At 42.7% G+C, this 12076-nt stretch overlaps 1 protein-coding gene across 2 annotated transcripts in view; it reads left to right on the top strand.

The window, feature by feature from the left end:
* LOC126370191 (neuroligin-1-like) overlaps positions 1–12076 on the top strand; it is a 48890-nt gene that overhangs the window by 21793 nt on the left and 15021 nt on the right. The window lies entirely within an intron of this gene.

Genomic DNA, 12076 nt, shown 5'->3' with positions numbered 1-12076 from the left:
CAAAAAAACGCTAGCTAGCTATTTAGACCGTGGTACTGAACAATATTTGCTACGTTAAGTAAATTAAATGTATATATTTGTCCCATAGTAGAAACAGTTCAGTAAGTACTATAGGTAAGTACCGTAAACAAATCTGTTTCAATGCACTTCATACAAAACACGGTGTATGTAACGGAACAAGTGATAAATAACATGCACTATCAAAATACGTAGGGTAGTTTTCGAGAGATAATGCATTTATTTGAGACGGATACATTTTTAGGGTTTCATGACTTTCTTAATTTGTAGTCGTTAATAAAATGTTATTTATTTCTTGGTAAAATTGTAGTTTTTAAATAAGGACCTCCCCCACGTTAAAGTGTCCAGTAGAGGTATCTTCGTTTGATGCAGTCCTAAAAACGGCGGTTGAGTCCGTCCTCAACGTATCCTTTGATGAGATCAATGGGTACAGGAGGCTCTTCCGATTCGTTATGGCGGTTTAGGAGTGCGGTGTGCACGGGATGTGGGTTTGCCGGCTTTTTTTGGCGTCGGCGCATGGGGTTGCGGACCTTGTCGCTACTATCCTTTATTCTAATGGCGGCGGGGAAATTTTGCCTTATGTGTCCGATGCCTTGACAGTTTGGGGTGGCCTGAATCCGGGTGTATCGGCCCCTGTTATCTGCCCTATTCAGCGTGCGTGGGATGATGTTGGGGCAAAGCGGATCGAGCGTCAGCTCCTGGCACATGCTAGTGTTAGTCTATATTTGGCTAGACTCCGGGCGGTTTCACAACCTGAATCTGGGGCATGGTTGCACGCATTACCCTCCCCTCACTTAGGCACTTTATTAGACGATGATTCGTTGCGTGTGGCGGTCGCTTTCCGCCTGGGTTGCAAGGTGTGTGAACCCCACATATATATGCACCTGCGGTTCCATGGTGGAGGCTGATGGCCATCACGCACTGAGTTGTCGACGTTGCGCGGGGAGGTTTTCACGTCACCATGCACTCAATGATATTGCGCGGAAATCCTTAGTATCAGCGAGTGTTCCCTGCGGGCTTGAGCCTCCGGACCTATGTAGGTCCGACGGGAAAGGCCGGATGGGCTGACTTTGGTGCCTTGGAAAAATGGCAAGTGCCTAGTTTGGGATGCTACCTGCGTCAATACTGTCGCTTCCAGTCACCTTAGTCGCACCGTCCACTCTCCTTCAGCAGCAGCTGAGGACGCCGCTGAGAAGAAAAGAGAAAAATACGAAGCACTGGCGCCACTGTACGATTTTGTGCCCGTTGCTGTGGAGACCTTTGGCTGCTGGGGAGCAGACACCAGAATCCTCATTTCAGAGTTAGGGCGCAGGCTCAGGGAAAAAACGGGTGACTCCCGCTCCGGTTCGTTCTTGGAGCAAAGGTTCGCCATTGCTATTCAGCGCGGTAATGCGGCGAGCGTTATGGGTACCTTTGCACCGGGAACGGTCAGGGGCGGGTTATTTATGGACTAAGATTTTTTAATTATTTTATTGATAAATTGTATATTTAGTATTAATCATCATCAATTTAAGAGCCCCTCATCTACTCACACCACTTATTTTTACTTTATCAAAATTCATATATAAGTTAAATAGAAAAAAAACGTTTTTTACGTTTTTTGTCTATCCTAACAACCTATAACTATAATATGTTAGATTTGATTATAAAATACCTAACAAAAGAAGAGAGAGAAGTACAAATTATGTTACATTAATATTGCAAATTAAAATTTAAAGTAAAAATTGACAAATATTTGTAAACATTTTTCTTGTCTCAAGTACTTTATACTTAAATAAGTAAATAAAAAAATAAACACCTGTAATTTCATGTTATTTTTGATAATGTTTATGTTTTCTACTTACTCTATTTTAAACGTTATGATGGGTAAGAATTATGTGATGTCAAAAAAAATACTCTATACTTAAGAATAACTTTCGTAAAAAGACTGTTGGTATCTTTTTTCAATGTTACTTCTGTTTCTAAGAATAAAAAATATAACAAAAGCTTCGTGATTATTAAAATTGTTTTAATTTATAAAATTTCCCCTTCACCAACTGCGTTTTTATACAAATAGAATTGTTAGCATCTTAAGCCTTATTTTTATTTTTACAATGTATACCATTCTATTTACAGAAAATATTAGATATCTGAGTAATTATTTCATTCTAATTTATATTTAGTAGTAAAAAGTAAAAAATACACAGAAACTCACAATTTCGTCACAATTAATTAATCACATCATGTAAAAATAAATGAGTTGTTCAGTCCTATGTATATCAGTCTACGTGTCACATTGAATAGTTTGGTTAATAAAATAGTAAAATTATTCAAAGAATACTATTCTTTGTGGTAGATAGAATAGTTTACGTAAAAAAGGGCCACAAAAACCATCCACGTATAGTATGCTATGTGGTAGTTAGAATGGTATACACGCAATTTATTGTCCCTTAAAATATTCTATCTACAAAAAATCCAAAAATAATAAATTTTAGTAAAATATAACTTAACTATTCATCAGGAAATTGTTAAAAGTATACACTGTATGAGTTTTATGGTTGTAGCTCGATTACGAAAAAAGTAATGACTGTTTTACGGTTTTCTGGCTCTCCTGTAAAGTGACGATTTTTCAGTTAGCGTAGTGTACGTAGGGAGCGTCGTACTGGTTTTCCAACGAGTTCGAACGAAGCACCGGACATCCATATGGATGTTGCCGGCGTGAATTTTGTACTTATATTCTCAAATAACTGTGACTGTCATTTTTAGCAAAATATAAAGTGCATTAAACTCCCGCACAGCTGTCTGTCTGTGAGGTGATCGCCTGTCCGTTGGTATTCTTTGCGCGTCTAGGTTAGGTTAGGCAATTACTCCGCGCGGTCAAATTGCGCCTCCTCCGATACCCTCTTATAAGAATATTTTGTCAAGCTCCGCCGCCTCCGCGGTACAAAATGATCACTAACTAGTAACTTAATGGCGAATCACAGGCGTGACGCTAGTCACAGTGAGTATTCACAAGTGATGCTTGCTTTTTATAACGGAAACGGGTATACAATGTACAATGTATCTTATAAAATCGGAGTTGGCCTCCAGCGAAAGTGTGCTGTGTGCTTCTGCAAATTATAATAATTTCGTACAATACATTTTTAATAACCAAAGAGCAACTTCATTTAAGCGTTTAAATATTTAGTTTCCATTTCCCTCATTTGTTCAAAAAGTTCGTCCAAAAACGGAGAACGTGAATATCTTTACGAGTTAATGTCGCTGAGTCAGTTTTGTTAATCTTGTTATTATGTTTCTGAACGCGTGACGCGAGTTTGGGGACGTCCCTCCCTCCACATTTACATAATATTAATCTATTAAATCCAACAAGCCGTCTCTTAATTATCCGTGAACCATCGCCAGGATCCAGTTATCTCTGACGTCTCACCGTCGTTACTCTGATAACAACTCGTTAAATTCTTATTCACAGTCAGCTGTGTGCTTGTTTCCATCGAATTTCCGCCGTGACGATGTTTCGTTTATTTAAACCCCATTAACTTTTGAGAGAAAAGGAAATTATAATGTTTTGCATCGAGTTTATAACCTGGAGTTGCGGGAGTGCTGTTAGAAAATATAATGATTGTCTACTGCTACTTGAGTGTTTCGGTAGAATCTGTTTTGAAGGTAATAAAAGTGTGCCAACAAGCGAGGCGCGTGTCGCCGGCGGGCGGCGGGCGGCGGGCGCGGGCGGCTGCGGTCGAGCCGCGGGAAGCGCACAAATTGTTCAGGAGACCAACTTTCTTATTAAGTATACATCCTTCGACATGAACAGGAAACTTGGTACTCCGCCGCAAACCAAAACCAAAAAGTTTTTTGAACATTTACATTCTAAAATTTTTGACAGTTTCGCTCGAATGTGTCACTCAACTTTATTCGCATACCCTTCCAACTGACGACTTTGTTTCATTTGGTAAAAGGTTTTTTGTGAACTATCACCCAAGCTAATAAGAATAAAATGGACAGTTGCAATCTCTATTTTGTCAACAAATACGTGTCGAGTGACTTAGTTAGCAAAATTATCAGCTCAGTGGTATACCTAAGCAACGCCCCCCCGCCCACGGCGCGGGCGTCGCCTGCATAATGTAGCGCGCCGTGTCGCGTTACAGCCTGATAACTCACGCTGCGCTCGCGGCTAATACATTATTAATCTCCTGTTAGAGAAACAAGGTTACTGCTTAAATAATACAATCATGTGCGCAACACTAGAAAAACAGGCAAGCTCTACTCTGAGGAACTGTCAACCAACAATGCGTGTAGAGTCGGAACAAAAGCACAAGAAGTTGTATGTACGCTGAGCGGAGTACAGAGTGGAAAAACGAGCATCGCAGCTGGTAGCGGCGTGGCTGGTGGTTCAGTGCGCCACGTCGTTGTAGCGGCGGCCGGCGAGTTTCCTTGTATCAATTAAGCGAACACGCCGCGCTCGCGCCGCGCCGCTCCCAATTACCGTCGGCTTGTGCCGATACAAAGGCCCTTGATTGCTTCCACTTGTCACTGGGATCCTTCGCCGCAGGTGACGTCACGCGGCCACTCCATAACGCGGGGAATCACCGGCGTTTGCCATTTGCTTCAAAACGTAAACATCGTTACAAACGCCAACCAAAAATGTAATGGTTTGTGATATCTTTAACTGAAATGAAATTAACAGACTACAACTGCAAAGAATTTTACAGGTTACTGCAACAAGTTTGTTAATATTCTCGGTTTGGTAACAACTGTTGGAGTAACATTAAAAGAGAGAAGCTGACTACTTGAATCAAGTTCGAGCTTGCGGCCCGCGGGCGAGGTTGGGCGATGCAGCACTGCCGCGGGTGCGGCCCGCAAACTTTATAATTTCATAAATATACGTATGCTGCCCACTTAGTGGCCGACCCTTGAGCCTCGACCCTCGCACCGCTGAGGACAACATAACTGGCCCCGACAGCTCACCGGCGCCGCTCCGCCTTCATTGCTAATTCATAACTTTACAGCATAAACTACATCAATCCTTTTGTTCTTTAAGCATCCTACATCACAGAGTTCACGCAGTTACACAACATTAAAAATAAACGATCAACATTTTTGATAGTGTATTAGTAATATTCATCAATCTAGTTCCGTAATGGAGATACGTGCTCTTGTAATAGCTACCTAGACTACTTTACTGGATTCATCGGGAAATCGATCACATTAGGGTTCCAGTATACAACGTGAGTTTGACTGCATTTTTATTATTTATGTAAGTAATGATTTACGTCGTGCGTATCTGTAGTGTACAGCAGGGGGGCCCGCCCCCGCCCCCGCCGCCGGCGCCACGCTGCTAATGAGCGGATCTCATTATACACGCTAATTGGGCTGTACTTGTTCGTCTTTATACTTATTTATACTGCCGTGGAAAATATAATTGAATTGTTGGCGTAATCCTTGCACGCAGCGACGCGTGGTGTAACCGAGCGGACGCCGCGGCGCGGTATCGACGCCGCTAATATTTCACCAGCACAGGCGCGGGGCTCAGCGGCTGAGTAATGTGACGCGGCAATGATTTTACGACTTCGGCTGTTTTATCTGTTCCGGGACACATCGGGGCACGTTGGGGCTCATAGGCACCTGCACCGCGCTGGAGAAAGCACCAACAACACGGAATCCTTTATCAAGGGTTGTCAGCGCCGAGTTGGCAACTCCGCGCCTGCAAGTTTTAGTTAGCTTCAACTTTCTGAAGTGTACTTTGGGACGACGAGTTCGATTTACATTCAACTTTTTGTGAAACTAAATATTTACGGGGAAATTATTTATGGTTGTGGAGTAGCTTCAGTATTTAGTTTGCTCTCGTGTTGTACACAGTACGTGCGATCTGCTCGGGAAGGTCTGTAACGAGAACTATCAGGAGTCGTGTGATTACAAGAAACGATAATTATTAAGTTCTGGCATGATGGGAGATCACGGTATGCACCATGATAATGGCGTAGGGTCACGCCCAGTTGAGCGAGAAAGCAGTACTTTGAAATTAATCGAATATAATATATAATATTATGAAAAATATCCGGATTGCATAGCAATTTCAAATTATACAACAAAACGTTTGCTTTAAATACATTTACTAAATAAACATATTCCATTGTTACTTGCCAGTCAAGCGTGATTATGGTAACGCGTAGTTAATGAGGCTACGTTCCTCCAAAGCACTATAGATGGCACCGTACAGATTGTTCTTCGTTTAACCTTGTAATTTCATGTATAACAGTCAGGCATTTTTTATCTGTTTTTGGGTATAAATGATGACCCTTTTTATTACACCCAGCCACAATTACATTTTCCATATTCTGATCAAAATAAGAAGAAGTAATGTAGGTAGCGACATAATTCTATACATAAAGTGATCCAAATATAATTATCAAGCAACAATTATTTTTATATATGATTCTGCCATTACATTGTAATTTGGAATAATTAAAAATATAACATTTGTCACGCATACGCAACCTGTACAAAGGTCAATAGTATGTTGTATAATGTGAATTGCCTGAACCCGACACGACGCGTGTTTAAAGCAGTCACTCACAAGTCACGCAAGTTCACGCAATATGCGTAATTGCGTGTAATGACGCCACCGACCACGCCGGTAATGTATGCAAGCTAATTGGAAGAGTAAATAATGCATGAGTGGAAGTTCTCTGGCGGTCGATGCTCGTTTTCATTGGCAACGTTCGAGTTAGGACCATGTAGAGAGCTATGAATATCTTCCAAGCAACTAGTTTGGCTTGAGTTACATACCTTAATCCGTCGACGTAGTATGATAGACCAGGGGAGTAGGAGTAGGTAGGTACACTAGCTATTAGGTTTTTGTTATCTGGGTACTATTTACAAATAGACCTAACTGTAAGTAAGCGTAAAGTATTTATTACATACTTATAAATTGTCATATATATATCTGCAAAGCCCCATGAATAAGGTAGAAACTGCAAACTCTTCTTATAAGTGACGGACGGGTTTTATTTTTCACAATTACAATTGGTTTTTACCTCGTATGAAGGCGTCTGTTGCTTTCGTTGTTGACTTGTGAAGGCTGGCGCTCGCTAGAGTTAGTTTTCTCTAAACCGCCGCGACACGGCACACGCGCGTGCGGAGCTTCAACGTGGAGCCTCTATAAATAGCAGCGTATGTGGTCGCCGGTGGAAGGCGGGTGCCGAGGGTAATGCCGGAAAGGGAAAACTACATTTTCCTTTCGCCGCGCTCGGTAGTTTAGGAAATAAGGTTTTTAAGGGTTCGCTATTTTGGCACGAAAGCGGATTAGGACGCGCTTAAATAAAATTCAAGTGAAAAAAAATCCACCACTATTTTCTTAGCGGATTGGAATGAACAAGGGAAATAGTTTGTGTGTGTGTGTGTTGCCAGAAATCGCATGGTTGACCATCGCACAGAAATGGAAAAACTTTCTTACACGACAAGAGACAAAGTTACTTTACCAAATATTTACCTACAATTTCCATTTATATTTCCTGTTTTACCTATTTGTACACAGAATTTAGTGCGTCAAGGCATATCGGTAATTGATTTATGCACGACTAGCCGGCCCGTGGGCGGGGTGCGAGGGAACACGCTGATGCGTGCGAGTGGCTCCCGGCGTGTGACGTTACCTGGAGCGTGTGACGTCGGCTGCGCCGGCCGAATGCTGAGCCCGTGTTTCTCTCTCGTGATCAAGACAAAGTCACTTTGATTAACGAGGAACATAACTCAAACTAAACGGTTTGTAGCGAACTTTATCTACCGTCACATTGGAGGATTGCTATCGCGTCTCTGATTTCATTTTATGGCCTCTCGTAGATGCCCACGGCAGACATACGGGCGTCGTAACCAGCCGCTATCAATCTGCGATACAGCGGGCCCACGCCGCGCGGCAAATTGAGCGAGGCACCACGCCATGTTGTCTTTTCTCGTCGGCAGTTTACTTGCTACATAAAGTGTGACGTGTTTGAACAGGCCAGTGTAGCGACATGCCAATATTAGTCGTGCGGACGGGCCATTACGCAGCTCGGATTACAGTTTGTCGCAGTGCAGGGTTTAAACCTGATAACGCGCGCGTGTTGGGTCCAGCTGCGCGTGTTGCGGGGCACAGCCGCCGCCGGACCGAGCCGGGCCCCGCTGCTGGCTGGACGCTCGCCGGCCGCCGTCGCAGGCGTCTGAATCACGACAGTCTCCGTTCTAATTTGTTTATGTTGGCAGCGGAAGCTGTGCAGTAAAATGGGGTGCAAACAGCGGAAGTGCCCTCGACACAACTGGTGTTTTATGGAATAAGAGCCAGGTAACCGCTCGCTGTCAATAAAATATGGGAACTAAAAGTACTGTGCGGATTTCGTGTTATATTTCCTTCTTGGCGTTATATCTTTTGTTGTGATAAATTCCCATCTAAGAGGGCCACGTCTGTGTGGGCGGGGGGAGCGTGCACACAACTCTCTGTGTACACAGAGCGGAGAAATCTCGCAGAATTCCGCTTATCCATAATTTAATGCCCCAATTTATGTTGTTTGAATAGTCCTCACAATGCGGAGTGTATTCGTGACTCGAGCTTCAAACGTTACCCAATATTTGGACTTGTTATCCTAATATTTTCTGTATTGTAATGGATGCAAATAAACCTGAAATATTGCCAATTAAAAGTTTTGAGATGGTTTAAGCCAAGTTTTATCTAAATATTATTTTTGTAAGTGCACTTTCCAGTTTTGGTAGATTTATCTACCTTTACTACTAGCTTGGCGTCCATGGCTTCTGACCTATAGTTTATAAAAGGGCTCAGTCTATTATATACTTACACTAAAACTACACACCTAACCAGCTTAGCCGATTGTCTAAAACTTGGCAAGACATAGCAACAGTCGTTCCATTATGATCTGCGCCCGGTTTCGGATCTCCCGACTCCGGCGCCCATCCCCGGCGCGGCCGCCGCCGCCTCGCTACAACAAGCTGTCTAATCGTAAAATTATACGCGAGTTTAAAATTCATTTTATGTGTTCTCTTGAAGTTTGTTTCAATAAACAAAAGTTCCGCTCCCACGATACGAATAAAACGGGTTTTATTGTTGTTCTGGCATTTATCTTGAAATAATATGGTTGTGTAATATAATATAACAAACGGCGGACGTGTCTGAGGGCTTATTGCGATTAGTAATTTATGAGTTTGAGATTCGTGAGTTTGGAGAGGTGTGTTGTAATGGATGGACGAGATGGTGCGCCGATGTCAGTTGTCGTCGACGGATGAGCGAGTGCACGGAGCACGGAATCAACCTGTGCAGTTCACCAGGAGGATCAGCGCCGCCGCTGAACAAACAACCGCCGGCGCGCGGCCCCGCTCGCATGCAGTAGTCTGCATGTAGTCACCAGCATACACACACGCACACATCCATCCTATGCATGTGAATGTAAATTCAGGGCGCACGAGCGGCGTAACTGTCGCTTTACATGTATAATGTATGGATACAGTGAATCAAATGGCTGCAACATTCATTGAATGCTTAAAACGCGAATTGAGTTTTAACGCTTCTGGATGGATTTGTTTTACTAAAGACCTGAACTGTTATGTAGTTATTGAAGTGCCTCATCTTATTTTATTTTTTTGTTTGAGAGCTGCACTGCGTAATTATTAATATAATAAATAACCAGAATATAAATGTGCTACAGGAATACCACACGTAATATCCTAACGAGGCAGCAAGCCGCGCCGTGACTCCAAATCGCCAGCAAAACTAATAACATTTTATTATCTGTGGGCCGCACTGATTGGACGAGCGATACCACTCACACACTCGCCACGAGTTGGTCACTTTTACTTCTGTTATCTTCCGATGTTATCACGTCAAACTTTCTTACAATCCTCGCTACACTTTTCTCCTTTCTTCGGAAATACCTGCTTAAATGGATAGTATTGATTTTCCTTCTTTTATCTTGATATTACTTTTACTACAAAAGATTTAGTAAAAGATTTTCTTTTAATGAAAATAGCTACATGTGTGGTGGAATACGCCGTGTGTCATATGGCTGGACGCGGCGACGTCGTTGTGTGACGGCCGCCCATAGCGCGACGTTGGTGCGGTCCAATCGCTACCTACACAGCCAAGGTCGGCATCGTATTGTATAAATCCATTTATTGTATCACATTTTATTGATGCCACTTCTAAAACATCTTGTGGGTTTAATTTACTACATCATATTATTTCCCGAAGCTCTCCTTGTCTGCGAGCTGAGTGAATCGACTGTAAGCACTCGTTGAAAAGCAATAATGATATCATTTTCCATCGAGATCACGATCTGAGGAACTAAAGTCACTTGAAGTCCAATAAGCTCTTGGTTTAATACAGCGAGGCGGGTTTGAAGTGAGCATATAAACATATAGCACCGTTTGTGGCTGCGAGGGCGCCGCGTGTTGCTTTGTGCCTTGGCAGCTTGCCGCCAGCTGAGGGCCACCTCCGACCACCACCACACGGACGACATTGTATGCACCACCACCTGCACAACCTCACTCGGATATGTTTGAATCAGTCGACTAATTGCTGAGTAACATTCCCACTACACAAATGCTAGGTCGATTGCTGCGAACTATCACAACACAACAATTTAGTGCTTATCGAGGTCGAAGTTATAAGAATACATTTGCGGTATATCGTATCTCAGTGGGTGCGGCAAGTTGGGCGCGGATCTAATACGAATCTTTGATCCGATCTCGTATAATAGCTTCTGGCGGATGAGTTCAAACTGTAATTCCAGATGCTGTCGGGATATCGAATGGTTGAAACTAACTTCATATCTGAAGAGCGGGCGCTAGTAAATCGGCCGCTGTTGGTAGCAGATGATATCATTGTTATATTTAACAAAGAGCTATTGTTGAAGTGGCATTTAATGTGGGGAGCGGTGTGTTGTGAGGCCCGCGGTAGGAGATATGTGGTGTTGTGGACGCGTAACAAGCCGCGGACCCTCCCGCGGCCCTCGGCGGCCCTCTCAGCCCATTCAGCCGGCCTGCTCCTGACATAAGGAGACGATTTGTCTTGCGCCACCACAAAAACTACTTGGCTTTTTGTCGATCAAACTTGAGTTAACCGAAACCAATTTACTGAACGGAACGTTTTAATCGTGGAGGCAAATTAAGAGTATGTGAAAGGTGCGCAAAAGTTAATTATGTGGTTGTGTTCCGCGGAGCAATGTACGCCCTCGCGGTCGCGCTGACGGCCGCCGGCGCCGGCTGCCGGTATGTCGCAATGAGCGCGATAAATGGTACACAATTAACTCAGCGATATAACCGGTGTCGCGTCGCTGCATTTCGTTGCACAAAACAAGTATTAGCGTTGTGTTGGCATCCAGTTTTATATTTTACGATCATCTCGCCGCTCAATTTGTGAAAGCAATGAAAAACGTTATCCTCGGTTAAGCAGGCAGTCCATTAGACTTCCCAATCAATCATAATCCGATTTGAGGAGAGGTTCATTTATTTCCATAATATTTACTTATCTGCCTCGTCTACAGTCGGCCACTTCTGCTAACAGATTTACACATTTATTTCTTTTCAGATACATTTATTTTAGCCAGCGTTATACGGCCAATGTTTTTTATATGCATTAATTACCATAATTTTAAAAGTTATGAAATTATTTTTCGTATATCAAGTCGTGTAAGTGTTTGCAATGAGGGAGTTTTCAGACTACGTTCCCCAAAATAACATCGAAGTTGGCGCTGTGGAATATTTCTTCGTTTAACCTTTTTGTTTCATGGATAACAGACATATGCGTGTTTTATCTCATCGTTGTTACTACACCCAGGCACAACATATCTTACGTCCATTATTATTCTGATCAAAATAAAGAGGAGCAGTATAGTTAGCAACATAATTCTTACATAAGCTGATCCAAATATCAAGCAACAGTAATTTATATGTATTATGCTTCTGCCATTACATTATTTTTTTGAATAATGATGTACCCGAGTAATGGGAAAATATATAATAATCGCGGTAAATCTGAACAGCGCCATCTATATTATGTTTTGGGGACGTAGCCTGGAAAATCCCTCATTCCACGTAACCT

This window comes from Pectinophora gossypiella, chromosome 1, assembly GCF_024362695.1.
Source record: "Pectinophora gossypiella chromosome 1, ilPecGoss1.1, whole genome shotgun sequence".
In the NCBI taxonomy this organism is placed as follows: Eukaryota; Metazoa; Arthropoda; class Insecta; order Lepidoptera; family Gelechiidae; genus Pectinophora; species Pectinophora gossypiella.
This window is presented reverse-complemented; position numbering and strand designations above follow the sequence as displayed.